This window comes from Micromys minutus (genome assembly GCF_963924665.1).
Source record: "Micromys minutus genome assembly, chromosome: 24".
NCBI lineage: Eukaryota > Metazoa > Chordata > Mammalia > Rodentia > Muridae > Micromys > Micromys minutus.
The window spans coordinates 41,363,310-41,379,058 of record NC_137959.1 but is presented as its reverse complement, the minus strand read 5'-3'; the positions used below and the strand labels follow the sequence as shown (position 1 = coordinate 41,379,058).

Genomic DNA, 15,749 nt, shown 5'->3' with positions numbered 1-15,749 from the left:
AAGAAAGGGGACAGCTGGAGGTGCAACGGGTAGAATATATGGTGGGTAGTCTCCCCTCAGAAGGGGGCTGACACTTCCCTGTGTTCCCCTTGCTACAGGCTGCTCAGCTTCTATTCAACACAATCTCTTTAAAAGAATGACAGGGTGCTTGGTTCTGAGAGCCCTTTCCTTTCTAGCTGGGACTTGATTTCCAAATAAATGCCTTACACAATGGAAGGAGAAGAGGTGGGGGCGGAGAGAGATGGCAGGAGAGGAGGGAGCTGTTTCTGGGGACGGAATGACAGGCACACCCTGGCCCTCTCCCAGGTGTCCCCAAGGCTCCTAGCACAGCTGTCAGGAAAGATAGTCGGTGACAGATGAGCAGAGGGTAAGCTTGGCTCCCACGGGTCACTCGGCTCCTTGGGGTGTTCAAGGTGTTCTTCATCCAAACACCGATGAGCACATATCTAGACAGGGAAGGGTATTATGTAAATTCGGGGGACAGAGCCACACTTCCTCCACAGTTTCCACGAGGAGATGGTGGCACAGAGACAGGCAAACCCAGGACTTAGAAGTGAAGGCTATCTGCGCATCCTGTCACCTTGTCTGGTTCCTTACAGGGATTTAGTAAAAGCCTGAGATCGCAAGCAGCCCTTAGTTTTCTCCTTGGGGGCAGGAGGCTAGTGGATGGATAATGGACTGGAAGGAATGAAGGGGAAGGTAAACATTTAGAGTCTCTCGAGATGGCCCGGACAGAGAAATAAAGGATGTTTTCCTAGGGCTGGTTATGATTTGGGAAGAAGGAGACATTGTTTTACTTGTATGTTCCTAAATGTCCAGAAACAAATCCTATAGTCTTGATTCAGTTCACACTCCCATCTCCTAAGGCAGAAGGAGATCTCTGGAGGGGTGGGGGTCCCAGCGGGGAGAGAGCGTGTCCTGTAGCCTGTGAGCAAGATGGTGATCCATGGTTATATTAAACTGTGCTCTTATTTTTCTCCCCTTAAGCTGGGTCTGTCAACCATAGTGTGTCCATACAGCCTGGGAAGGACTTTACTGTGGGAGAGGGGATGCTCATACCTCAGAGAGGATAGCAATATCTTGGATTTCAGAACACCCCTTGCCCTCCATTTAATTGTTAGTACCAAAACTCTCCAGCTATTCCATGTCCTTTAGGGAGTGGGGGTAAGATTACCCCTGACACAGGGCTCCCGAATCTTCAGTAGCTCCCCATGGGAGCCTGCCAAACCTGCTATCTGAGGTCAGCACATCCCCCACCTCTGGGGCTCAGTGATCACCCTCCCTTCTTCCTGGAATCTGTCCTGTCCCCTGTCTGATCTAAATCTTCTTCCAGACAGAAATTAACTCTACAATCTACTCTGGGAACTCTTTGAAGCTGCCCAGTGCTCTGGGGGTGGGGTGGGGTCAGAGGTAGTTAAAGATTGCTGTGCTGGAATGAACTTCGCTTGGCTTTGTCCTCTTGTCTCATCTGCTGCTCTCCATGTGTCCTGGGATCCCAGGAAAGCTCCTCCGTGTCCTCTGTTCCCTCTTCCCCTTCTCCCACACTCCCTGCACACATCAAGTCACCTGCCTCAGGCCCAGGTTCTTCGGCCACACCTGGTTCCTAGATCCCGGTTCTCAGCAAGTCAACATTGTTCCTTCCTAGCATTTGCAAAATCAAGTCCTATGTTTATCAGCACCATCTTTTGATGAAAGCCTGCCACCCTGTCCAGACTCCAAGTGCCACAGGTTGCAGGGTTATGACACAGTGACAGTAGCACAGTAGAGAGACATGGAAGCCGTTGCTGAAGCACCCAGAGCTCCCAGTCTCCTGAGGTGGAGACTGAAGGTCAGGCTAACCTCTCTCACGTGTTATGTCTCCCAGACTCAGCCACCCTCCAGTATAAGTTGGATTTCTTTGCACAAAGGTCAAGAGCCATGGCTTAAGATGTGGGTCCAAGCCAGTCCCCATCAGTGTTATGTACAACACCATTCCCAGGGCACCATATAGTGTTTATACTGCGTTCCCTAAGGAGGTTTCCAAGTATTTGGTTCCAGGATCTCACCAAGGCAAAGAGGTAAGGAGCAGTAGTTTCCCTCTTGGACTTAGAGAAAAAGAAGTGGATGGTATGTCCAATATATAGAAAAAAGAAACACAGGGGGAAGCAAAGCTTTTAGCTACATTAGCTCAGGGCTAAAGAGGGCTAAAGCTAAACAAGAGAGAGCTAAGTTCCATCTCAAGGGTGGACACTTCCCTATCCTGATTATGACCATCCCAGGAGACTGGAGGGATGGTTTGGTGGTTAAGAGCACATAGTGCTCTTGAAGAGGACACAGATTCAGTCTTCAGCATCCATGTAGGGTTGCTTACAGCTTCCTGTAATGTCAATGCCAGAAAGTCCGAGAGTCTCTTTTGGCCCCTGAAGGTACTGCAGTCATGCATGTGCATACACACACACACATGCACACATACACACGCGCATGAATGCACATGCACATACATAATTTCAGAAAAACCCACTTCACCCCAAATCTCACTCCAAAACTGCCTTCTCTGGGCACCTTATTGGGGATCCTCATCCCTGGTGTCTGCTTGCAGTCATTTCTCTACATTATCACCTTCAGGGCACCTAGAACTTTCTGGATGTCAACACTGTTTGCCTTACTCTGTATTGGGTCTCTGGCAAGAGCACAGCTCTGCACTATCTTGTCCATGCCTGAAGCCCTGTAATCACAACAGCACTGGACGGGGCAGTGAGTGAGCAAGTGGGTAAATGAAAGCACAGGGGCCCCAGTTTTCCCTGGGAAGGTGGAAGCATGTTACAGAGAGGCAGCCATGTTTGAGGTGGGGCTTACAGTACAAGGTCGGACTTTCCTGCTATACAGACGAAGTGTAGCAGGTGAGGAGGGAGCTCTGTGGCACGAACATTTATATAACGTTGATAAACATTGATAAACATACATGATAAACATGTACACACACACACACACACACACACACACACACGCACGCACGCACGCACACGCACACCTTTTTGTTACCAGGTCATCACAGTCATCCTTGTAACAATATGGGAAATCATGCCAACACTAATTGGTACAGCGAAAATAAAACTTCCAGTCAAGTTAAATTAGGTTTCTGGAGCCATGTTCTGCAGCTGCTGACTGTATATGAAATCTGTGTAGGGGGTGGAGGTGCAGAAATCCTGGGAAGCTAATGTAAGTTAGCTAAGAGTGCTTCTGTAGACAATGACTTGCCTTGTCTGGGTATACAGACTCCTGAAGAAGAGAAAAATGGAGCCAGGTGGCTACCCCATGCCACCTCCCATCCTGGCACAGAAAAATGAGCAGACTGAAACTGGTCATGTACTTTTCCTTGGAGAAAGAAATATAATGTAAAAATTCCTATTTTGGCACATCTCCAAAAATACATATCTTTCCTTCTTCATTGTCAGTTCCTCCCAAATTGTTAAGACTCCTTAACTCTTACTGTAAAGTCTTCTTCATCTACTCAGTGTGTTGAACCATTGCTTGAGAGACTTTTACAACTCCACACCCAAGGGTCATGAGGGATTTTAACACTGAGCAGCTTCTGAGAAGGGCAAAGTTGCTGAAGGACTAATTAAGTCCCGATTGGGTAAAGAACATGATCTTCTAACTGTGAATTTTGGAGTTATTTTTAAGTACTCCCTGAAGGAGGTGAACAGAATAAAAACTTCATCATTAAGTCTGTTTCCAGTAAATGGAATCTTCTAGTTAGTTTAAGAGAAGTCACATCAACTAAGAGAATGATACACCACACTCAGTAATTTCTCTTCCTTGATACCTGTGTATTTAATGACTGGTAATGGGGAGACAGGTACAGGCTTACTGAATTTATGCTTGTGGCCAGAAACTGGGAAAGGACTTTTCTGGTCTTGTAATACTAGTAGAACCCTTTGTGATGTCATTAACTCTCACCTAGCAGAAGAAACAGATACTGAAAAGTTAAATCCATTGCCCCAGGAAATGCAACTGGAGAGTTCTGTGGACCATTCTGTTAGGACTGCAGGCCTGAACTGTCCCTGTGTAATGTGTGATCAATGGCAACCATCATGGTATCTACTTTGATGGCATTGGGAGAAGACTCTGTTAGGCCAGCACGGTGCTTAGTACATGTATACTAAAGGGCACAGCTCATTTCCACAGGGGAATTCAGCTTCAGAGGTCTTGGTGTTTACCTGGGACCAACCCTTGGCTCCCAGCAGCCAGTCAGGAAATGACAATTCACTGCTCTCGCAGGACTGTTCTGGTTTTGGTCACAGCACAGATTGACCACCAGGTACTCTGGACTCCATGTTCTGGCTTAGCATCACTGTTCAATCTTTGCAGAGGTTTTGGGTCTTTCTGATTTCTATGGGGATGGGTGGCTTGCTCTATATACCATAGGATGCTAGGTGGCACCCCAAGCACTGGATGCCAGTCATATTCTCCCCTCCTACCCTTAGCTGTGTTGCTAGACAGCCATATTCCCCCAGGGAGTGTGGCTTCGCTCTGCTGAGATCCACTGACTTGAGTAAAACAGGACAGTGATTTATGATGCTCAAGGCAAGAGCTTGCTAGAATGCAAAGGCAGAATTTTCTCTTCCTGGAATATTTTGTAGTTCTTACTGAATACAGATGGGTTCTCACTGGGGAATCAAGGCAGGGCAATCAACAAATTACTGTGGCCTGTTAGCTCATCAGACTCCTGCTACCGAACCCTCAGTGTTTTGTAGATTGTTAATTTCCCATTAAAGGAGCTGTGTCATTTAATAAGCATCCTGCCATTTGGTTCCAGAAGGTAGAATAAAAACTTGAGGGCCTAGAAAGTTTTTTTTTTAATGTTAATAAGGAGTGACAGCTATGTTCAGTCACCCAACACATATGGATTGCTCGCTATATGAAATTTTGCAGAATAAGTCTTTGGCAGTATCAAGAAAAACCTGAATTGGTTTTTCTGTTTGTTTGTTTGCTTACATAGGACAATTGTCTGTGTGGAAAGAATATTAACAATTCCAAGCTGTAGTATGGCAAACCTACTGTGTGCTGGGCCTCCCACTAGATTCCGGATAGCATCTGCTGGGATAGAAACATCATTCTTATGGGCTCCTGGTCTAATTCAGAGTAAAGCAAAATTTCTTAAAGTGGTGTTCCAAGGCTAACATCAGCACTGTCTGATATAATGAATTGAATTATGACCCCACAATTCATTCTCTCTGTCTGTCTGTGTCTGTCTGTCTGTCTGTCTGTCTCTCTCTCTCTCTCTCTCTCTCTCTGTGTGTGTGTGTGTGTGTGCTTGTGTGTGCATACATAAGCCCGAGGATAAGCTTCTGGTGTCATTTCTTAGGTGCCTCCCAGCTTTCCCCCCCCAAAGGGTCTCTAATTAGTCTAAAACTTGCCAGGTAGACCCAGCTGGCAGTCCTGTGAGCCTCAGGGATTGTCCTGCTTCTCCCCCTGCGCCCTCCTCCCCCAGCACTGTGATGGCAAATATGGCTCCGTGGTTGGATTTTGAGATCAAACTCGGATCCTTGGGCTTGCAAGAACAATGCTTTTATGAATGACTAATCTCCCCAGCCCACCCCACCAAAGATTTGCTGAAACCCAAGTGAGTCCCAGTACCTCAGAGTGTGAACATTTCTAAAGATGGGGTTGCTATGGAGATAGGCAGAGAAAGATGAGGTCATGAGAATGATCTTCAATCCTATGGTGGAAGCCCGTATATAAAAGGGAAACTTGGACCCAGAAGCACATTGGTAGAGGAGGCTGATGTGAATTTGCCTGTGGTGTGGCTGACACACAGAGATCAGAAAGGGCTTCTGGAAACACCAGAAGCAGAGCAGGTAAGGACACAATCATCCTGGTGCTGTCAGAGAATTCCTAGTCACATGAACAATCTGATCTCCCTCTAGGACCAAGAAAGAAGCCGTTTATGTTGTGCTAAGGTTCATTGGGCCATGGCTTCTCAAGACACTGACATTCCTTGAACTTTGTTGGGATGGGAACTCTTGGTCCCTACACCCGATTTGCTGGACCAGATGCTTTCTCCAGTCTGTGGTTGACTTACTCCTCTGACCTGCTAGAGTTAGGGGAGACCTGAGCCAGGGCAGTGTTTTATGGTGTTGTTGCATAAGAAGATCTGACTAGAAAGCCTAAAGACAAGCACAGAAGCAGGACCTTGGAGACGTGAAGACAGGCTCTTTGAGGATGATGTCACATGAAACTAATCTCAAAATGCTGGTGCCTGTATCTCAGCGGGAAGCCTTCATCGGAGCATCTTAAACAGAGGCAGATTGTTCAATAGAGGTGGCATGGGAACCTAGACTCCACAGTTCTGGCAAGACCATGGCTCACACCATGAGGCTGGACCAAGTCAGATAAAGAGGCTGGGTCAAAGAGCACCTACTCTGACACCCAGAGTAGAGCTAAAGAGATCGGTTTCAGCGAGGGCACTAGGGGTGGCACACAGTGACAGGTAAGAAAGGCAAGCGTCCCATTGCTTAGCTCTCAGTGGCAGCCCTGACTCAGGGCTGTACCCATTCCATAGATCTAGGTCTTCATCTTCAAAGACACAGAACAAGGTGGGGTGGAATCTCTCCTTAGGCCGGGCAACATTAGGTATGGGAGCAAACATATAAACCCGTGTCACCAGTCTATTCCCTCTATCCCCAAGGGTGCTCCCTATCCTGGGGTTGGGGATACATGTCTTTATGTCTTATGTTTGGCTTTCTCTAGGCCCTGCAGTCCTTTCTGTTCAGCTGGTGGTTGAATAAAGAACCTGGAGAGACGGGGGTGGCGGTGGTGGTGTCTAAGGTCATGCATCAAATTCCACCAGTTTTTTGTAACATGGCCCCGCATATGTGGGACTGTCTAGATCTATGGCTGAGAGTTTGAGTTTAACTGCAAAGGAAAGCCACATACTCAGTATGGGCAGTAGCATCCACAGGCCGGGGTCCCGGAGAAAGAGAGCTGAGCACCAGCATCCATGTCTGCTTCCTCACTGTATCCACAATGTGAGCATCTGTCTGTCTCACCGACCTGCTGTCCTGCTGTCCCCACCATGAAGATGGCACCCTCACGGTGAGCCACAACAAACCCTTCTCCCTTAAGTTGCTCCCACCGGGCACTGGGATGAGAAAAGCGGTGGAATCAATTAACGGTTGACATGGCTTGAGCGTGGGCACGCCGATCAATACCTGGGATGACGACTGCATGTTGTACCTTCTGCCAAGAGTCTTGGTTCTCGGTCTATAGCTGAGTACATCCTTTCACATGGGCCGCTCTAGCCCTGAGTGTCTTAATGACACACTACTCATCCTAGCTGAACTCGCTTTTTTTCACCAAGATGTTTATTCATCCTTTCCTAAGATACTGGTAACCAGTGTCATAGGCACTGACCATCACCAAGTGATGCCAAGCTAGAATCATCCCATGCTCTCCTCCGTGATGCCTCCACTTCCACTGCTTTGACAGTTTCATCCCTTTAGAGTAGCTCCTCAATCTCTCTCTAGCCTTTAACTCTACATTAGTATCTGAGTGCCGGGACTGAAGGCTCTGGAAAGCCCCTTCAGCAGAGACCTTACTTTTCTTCTGTCAGATCAACAGACAGTCGGTCACTGTAGTCTCCAGGTCCTGCTGGATTGTCCATGTACAGGAGAGGAGTGTCACTTGTCTGAAGGATGCTGATGACAGAAGTTTGGGAATAAGAGTGATGACACAAAGTTACTCAGAAACGAATTCCTGTGTGCACAGCTCCAGCTATAAGCACCGGGGCCTCCCAGGTTCCCTCTGGTCTGTATAAATAATTCTCCCTCGAGCCACTTGGTACAGTACTGTTGTGACGTGCTGAACATGTACAGACATCGCAGGGAATTTAGGATTGCTGCAAGTGTCTGACAAAAACATAGAGTGTGGCCCACTTGTTTAGGGAAATATCTTAATGACAAGCAGTAAGATTTATAAGAGGCATATTTTTATTTCATGGCCACACCAACATTTATTATTTGGCCAATAACTGAGAGAGAAAGCCACCTTTCCCCCCATCGGGACAACAATTAAATTCCTAGGAAAGCAAAATAGTAGGTGGAACCTTGAATATGGTTACGTTATAAAATAATATCCTTTTAGGAATAGGCTCGGCAGCATGGGGTGGGGGATGGTCTAATGGCCTGATCAAGTATTTCAAAGATAACACTGTGGAGATACAGTCCTTTTTAATGGGCTACCACTTGATACGATACAAACCAAAGCAATCTTTCTACTTCTTACACTTCCTCTCAAATACCACTAGATTAGTTATAGGTATCTATCTATTCTTGGCTTCTTTCTTGCTTTCTAAAAAAATAACAGGGGAGGGGTGTGTACACTGGGGATGTGTGGAATCAGAGGACAACTTGGTAGAGTTGTTCTTTCCTTCCACCTTGTGGGTCCCAGGGGAATGGAATTCAGGTCACTAGGCTTTGCTGCTGAGCTGTTCCAAGGACCTCAACTACTTGGTTTCTTTTCTGTAGACTGAGAATAAAGGCTCTGAGAAGTTCTGAAGTGTGGAAGTCTTATGCGGTTCTCTGCAGTGCCTAAATGGTCCACCCTCCCTTCCTATGGCGTGTCACCCCTCACAGCTAAGAACGAACCGTTCACCTTCCAAATTATGTTTCTGGAGCATAGCAGACACTCAGGCTCCCGGATGAGGGACAAATTCAGGTAAATTGTTCACAGAAAATGTATTGCCATTTCTTGTTTTTTCAGTCCCCAGCCCAAAGTTCTGCTCAGAGATCTCGACAGGAGGAAACAGGACAGGACACACTGTCTTGTAGAAATGAGGTAATTTATGTCTCTGTTGGCGCAGGCAAGTCCTGTGAAATTACTCTTGAGTTTTATCTATTTGCATGACAAATACTCGTCACATCTGAGTCTTGTGGACAGGATGCAGTGCTGGGCCCCTTGGACCATAGCTCAGTGAGATGCAGGCTCCTCAGCTGTGGCTGGCAGAACTTCCATCTGACTGCAGTGCATCATTGCAGATAGAGGCCATTTTGTCACTTGAGCCTTTAAGGTGTCATTTACTGTTTGAGCAGTCTACAATCTCACTCTTCCCCCTCCTACACAATCTTTCTCTCTTATCCATTAAGATGGGGAGCCATTTAATCAGGAGGGTCAGGGATCTTTGTCACCTACAGTCCCCACCCCCATCTCAAATTCATTTTGCAGCCCTCAAGAATTCGAGTGTCACCCCAGCCAGCTGTCCTGCTGTCACACTTTACATGTTGCCTGTCATGAGCACAACAAATCTTCACTCCCAAAAGGCCCTGAGGCTGCCCCGTCCTTAGGTTTCTGCTGTGAGGTTAGTGACCTGGGTCACCACTCTTTCTTGGGACTGACATGACAGTCTCCTTGCCGCTCTGTTTCTTCCTTCCCTCTCCATCTTCACACTCAAGCCAGTGCAATCCTTCCCCAATGCAGCTGTAGAGGTTGTCCCCAGCATTTGAAGCACATGCAGGACCCGGGCATGTCAACCTTTAGAAGCTACAACAGATGCTACCATCCACAGATTTCATACACAACTGGGTTACAAGACAAAACTGTGGGGCCTGCAAGACAGCTCAGTGGCTTGCTGCCAACCTTGAAGATTTGAGGTTGATTCCAGGTCCCGTTTCTGCTAGGTGACCTCTGACTTCTACACATATGCTATGGCAATGTGCCCCTTCCCAATAAGTAAACGTAATTAAAAGAGAGTACAACAATGGGACACACACACATACACACACACACACACACACACACACACACACACACATAAACACACCTCTGTCTCTTTTTAAGTAGGTTGGTTATTCTGTCAGGCCACATTCATAGCTGTCCTGGGGCAGCTGTGTCACAGGCTACAGGCTGGACACACTTCCAACCTTCCTGTTTGCATTATCACAGAGACACCATTAGTCGCCATAGTCCTTGGGTTTACACGGGGCTCAGCCCGGCCTGTTTGCAGCCTTATCTGTGCCCATGCTCTTTTGCCTGCCCTGTAGGCCTCCTGCCCCCAGCCCTCTCCTTCACTGCAATGGCCACGGGGTCCTTTTCTCAAGCTTCCCTATTTTCCCAAAATTCCTTTTTTAGCCCTGATAGCCCAGTTAATTCCAGGTCAGCCCAGCTTATCCACTGGGCCACCCATGACTTCCTTGAATGGTCAGTTCACTTTCACATTCATTGGATCCTTTTTTTCTTTTTAAATCTTATTTTTATTTTTCAAATGTGCGATGTAATGTGCACACACACACACACACACACACACACACACACATACACATGCATGTTTTTGCATGTGTGGTGACACAGGTATAGACATGTTCACATGCCTGAGGCTGAATCATCTTCCATTGCTTTCCCCACTTACTCATGGAGTCGAGGCCTCTCAATCAAACCTAGAGCTCACTGATATGGCTTGTCTCACTAGCCAGCTATTTTGGGGGATCCCCTGTTTTCAGCCCATCCAGTGCTTTATGTGGGTTCTGGGGATCAGAAGTTCAGTCCCTGTCCTTATCCAGCAAGGGCTTAGCTGCTGAGCTTCTCCCTGGCCTAGCAAGTCCTCTGTTGCTTTTGTTTGTTTGCACAGGGCCTCATGCTGCTGCCCACAAAGGACTAATAACTCCATGTGTTTTCCCTCCATACCAATAAGCACAATATTGACTCCTCCCGAATACTCAATATTTGCAGCATCAGATGCTGCACACCAACTCCGGCTCTTTGCAAGGGCTCTGCTTGACAGACTCCTGTTTCTGGTCATAGTTTAGAGGGGAGGGCAGAGCCAGAGTGAGCTGTAGTTGTGTGCTTGTTTCTCATCCCTCCGAGCATCCTCTGTGACAACAACCCTCCCTTCTCCTTGTTTGAGCGTCGGCGCTCACACAGGTGGCCCAGCATCATCTTCTTGGTGGTGGATACAGTAGGTTAGAGGTATTTTCGGGGTGGAGAAAGAAGAGCGGGTGTGGCCTAAATAACGGATCTTTCCTTCCAGGTGCTAACCATGCCTGTTCCTGCTAGCATTGAGAACAGGTCACTTGGCTTTGGGGTGTTGCAGTTGTACACAAAAGCAGGGAGTCCTCAGACACTTGAGTCTGTCCACTTTCTTTCTTTCTTTTTTAAAAAAAATATATACTAGATGCCTCTTCCTGGCACACTCACAGCAGCTTTCTGAATGCACAGTTGTTTGTTGACCTACTAAGTGGCCCCAGGGAGTTCAAGAAAGCCATCAGAATGGTACCCTGTTTCCTAAACCCTTCTGTGGCTTGACATTGATCACTGAAGGCTAACATGGCATTTTGATTTGACCAACAGAGGCTGAGCATCTCTTTCCATCCATGCATACCAGGATGGGGACTGCTTTTCTTGGGCTCTTTATGGATACTGTGTCCTCTGCTGGAGTACCCGAGAGCCTCAGCTCCCACAGCTGACTCCTAACTGCCCCCAGCTGTCATATATGTGCTGGGTAGAATGCCAACTTCAAGAGTGTTCTGAACCTCATGATCCCTGCAACCTGGGAGTTATCGCACGTGGCCAAGGGACTTGGCAGATGTGGTTGAATTAAGGGCTGCGACTAGGCTGATGACCATGGACGGCGCTGAGCTGAACAATCTAGACAAAAATGTTGTCTACTCATAGAAAGGGCTATTAGACGGCCATGACAACATGTTTCAGTAAACACTGTCATGTTAAGTGATAGTCACAAAAGGTCCCATGTTACAGCATTCTGGCTCAATGAAATGCCTCAGTTAGGAAGTCCATGGAGACAGCACGTGAACTCTGACCACTGAGAGTTGCAACTAGGAGGGGAAAGGAAGCATGCTGTGGTTCGGATGTTGTGAGATGTGCCCCATAAGCTCAGATGTTTCAATACTTGGTCCCAGCAGGTGATACTGTTGTGGGAGGTAATGGATATGAGAGGTCACCAGGAAGCTGGTCACCAGGAGGAGATTGTGCTGAGGGTTCCCTATTGGCTGTAATTCCAGCCAAGCTTCCCGAGTCATTGATATCTCACAGATAAAGCTACAAGCCCCTGCCACCATGGAATCAGCCCCGACCATGATGTTAGCCACTATGTCCTTCCCTTCCCTGAAGAACAGGGTCCCTCAAACCAGGAGTCAGAATAAACCCCTCTTCCCACAACTTACTGCTCTTGCGAATTTTATTATAGCCACAAGAAGAGCTCGGCTATTCAGTGGGTATAACCATTTCTTTGGGGGGTGGTAAACTACGGAAAGGGGGTATTTATACATTATTATTAGTACCCCGAATGCCACAAGGCTGTTTATTTTTAAATGGTTAATTTAGGGGTGCACAAGCCAGCAAAAACAAAAGCAATAGTTACCTTTTATATTATCTGATTTTTTACTTTGATCAAAAAAATTAAAATAAACACAATTATTTATCTTCTGGTCATTCACACTCCTCACCCGTAGCCCTCCAGACCACCCCTGCTTGGAGTCTTTCCTCTGATCCACAGGGGTCACACTGAGTGTTGAAAACCCTGCCGGCCCTTGCTGTGCACACTTGATAACCCATCTGCTCACTGTGGATGGGCCCCTGCCATGCAGGCAGCAGCAGAACGAGAGTGGGAGACCCTGGCTACCTAGGCTCTGGGACACCCTAAAAAGGCTTGCCCCAACCGTGAGCTCTGTGTTGAGGAGGGAGACACACAGAACTAAGCTCACCTGAGCTTATCTAAAGACAGTGAAGCCAGCATGCAGCGCACAATCACAGAGAAGTGAGCGTCCCTCTGTCTTTTCCAGCGTGACAGAAACAGCTGTCAGCTGCCGGTCTTTGCCTCAGAGTTATCCAGCCAGGCATCTGGCTCCTCTCCTCTTAGATAAGAGCCCACACTGAGGTGGACAGGACAGAGGCAGGCGGAACAGAGCGGTAACCCGGCCCTCTTAGCTAAGCCTGACACCTTGCACATGGCGTTGGGTTCTCCTTCAGAGAGCCCCGTCAGCACCGTTTGTGTTAGCAACCATGGTGGCTGAGGGATGAGAGCTAACAGGCCACACTTGTCCACTGCACGGCGTCCGTGCCTCTGCCCCATGCCAGAGCTGGTTCTCTGTGTCAGGCCCTTGCACCTCAGTGATGGGTGGTGGCGGCTCATCTTCACAGTCGCCGTTACGGAATTTAGAATCGCCACGGAAATACAGATCTGTGTGGGAGGGTGTTTCCGTCAAGGCTTCGTTGAAGAGAGAAGATGGTGGGGGGGGGTAGACACCAACCCTCGGGTTGGTGTCCCAGACTGACTAAATAGGAAAGAGCAAGTTGAGCATCATCTCTCTCTGCTTTCTGACTGTGGCGAATGTCATGTGACCAGCTGCCTGTCATCATGACTTTCTCACCACGAGAGCCCACAGACTCCAACTGGGATTCCAGATATACCTACCCTACCCTTTTATGCTTCCATCCATCCATCCATCCATCCATCCATCCATCCATCCATCCATCCATCTATCCATCCATCCTTCTTTCCTCCCTCTCTTCCTCCTTCCTCCTTCTTTCCCTCCCGTCCTTCTTCCTTGCCTCCCTCATTTACTTCCTCCATCCATCCCTCCTTCTATACCTCCTTCTCTCCTTGCTTCCTTCCTTTTTCTCCCTCCCTTCCTCCTTCCCTACTTCCTCCCTCCCTCCTCCCTCCCTTCTCCCCTCCTATTCCCCTCCCTTCCCTCTACCTCAGTCTCCTCCTCCTCCCTCCCTCTTTCCTCCTCCTTCCTTTTCTCCTTCCTTCCTTCCTTCCTTCCTTCCTTCCTTCCTTCCTTCCTGATTTCCTATGGTTACTTCTTGTCAGGTATTTGGTCAAAACAATGAGAAAAAGTAATGGCTGCTACATTTTAAGACTAGCATGGCTAAGAGGCAGATGGTCACTCATGTGCTTGTGGGACACCTAACACACACAGGGATGCATACCACTCAAAGAGAGCAAGGTTCTGTCACCATGGTGAACAGGAGCTCAGAGTCTGCCCAAACAGTCACCTGTCACCCCCTGTCCCTTGCTTGTTTGGCAGTGACCACACACCAGTGCTGAGCAGTTCCGAACACCATAGCAAAGAGCTGGCTGTGACTTCCAGAGAGACAAATGCTTACCCAGTGACATGTTTCTGAGGGCTACATGTGTGAAGGAGGTACTGGGCACCTCGTGACAGTATGAAGTACACCAAGTGTGCACCGAATGGGGACCTATTCTAACCTTGGGAGTGGGGCGCAGGGATCTGCATCAACCTCAGTGACTGCTACACTCAATTACAGAGAGCCCTTTGGCTTGAAGCTGCACAGATTATTCTCTTACAGGGGTGGGAGACCTGGGATCTGTCTCACTGAGCTGAAGTTATGGTGGCAGCAGAGCTACCCACCCCTTCAGGGGCTCTGGGAGACTCCATTTCTCATCCCTTTCTGGGTTGTCCTCCTGTCTTGGTTTGTGGTTCCATTCAATCATGTCCTTCTGAGTCAAATAGACCTGCTCAAGGTCAAATTAGCCTCTCCAAGGTCAACCTGGGTAATCCAGAGGCCTTTTCAGGCTCAAGAATTCAGGAATTCCATTTGCAGGGTCTCTCTCCCTCAGGGTCAGGGAACAAACTCAGGCTCCTGGGAGGGAGGTGTAGATGCCATTTTCCAGTTTGTTTTAAACACTGAGCTGCCACCAGGGAAGGGCCCTCAGGAGAAACTGAGTCTGGAAGACTGAGTAGCCTCAGGTTTCTAGTTACCTTAATAGAAAATCCAGGACAACTGACATCACTCCAGGCTCAAGCTGTATGTGAGTATCCGATACCCAGGGGTTCCTATGGCAGAAACAAGCGTAATGTCTGATGGCGAGCCAGTCACCAAGTGTGGTGCTGAGCATTTCACCAGAGGAACACCATGTCATGCTGACAGCTGTTACATCAACACCCATTTATCCACACCCCTGTTTCATAGAGTGGAGACGGAGGCATAAGAAGCTAAAGTATCACTGAGGTAAAATGTGAAGGGGCTTGGGATAAAGAACTGGCTCAGCTGCTGAACGACGTGCCTCACAAGTGTGGAGACCTGAGCGGAACCCGCTTTAAAAGCCAGGTGTGGTGGTACGGTTTGCAATCCCAGCACTGGGGAGAGAGACGGGGTGATCCCTGCAAGTGGGTGAGCCAGGCAGCCTGGCTCTGAAGCTCCCAGCCAGTATCAGATCTTATTTCAAAAGAAAGAGGGGTGGCACCTGAGGATTGACTGGCCACAGAGGTTGTCCTCTGACGCCCACATGTGTGGGGCACACACCGCTACCCACACATGCACGAACACACACACATTCATGCACACATGCTGACACGAACACACCCACACGAACACACACAATGTATCCAGTGCTGCTGGAACTCAGACTGAATCCGATGAGCTCTGTATTTCTTTACTCATGCCACATCCCTGCCAGGGTTATTCCGTTTCAAGGAACCACTTACTGGCAGGTGACATTTCAACATGGAGGTGGGAGGTGGCAGTCTGGAGGACAGGAAAACTCATTCTAGAGTCTAAAGACCCAACCACTCATCCAACTTTGACAAACGGAGAGGCTTTGAACAGTCCCCACCTCTCTCTGGACCTCAGAGTCCTGGTAGAGTAATTTATAAGATGTCTACTCTGGGCAGTGGATTCTGCCACCCTCTGGTGTGGTTATGGTCTTGAGAAGTTTAAAAGCACCATCCTTAACATAGCCTGGAGAGAGATGAGGTGAAGGCAGAGATCCAGGAAGCAAGGAAGAGAGT

At 48.1% G+C, this 15,749-nt stretch overlaps 1 protein-coding gene across 1 annotated transcript in view; it reads right to left on the bottom strand.

Moving 5' to 3' along the window:
* CDH13 (cadherin 13) overlaps positions 1-15,749 on the bottom strand; it is a 961,236-nt gene that overhangs the window by 163,387 nt on the left and 782,100 nt on the right. The gene's annotated exons all lie outside the window — the stretch shown is intronic.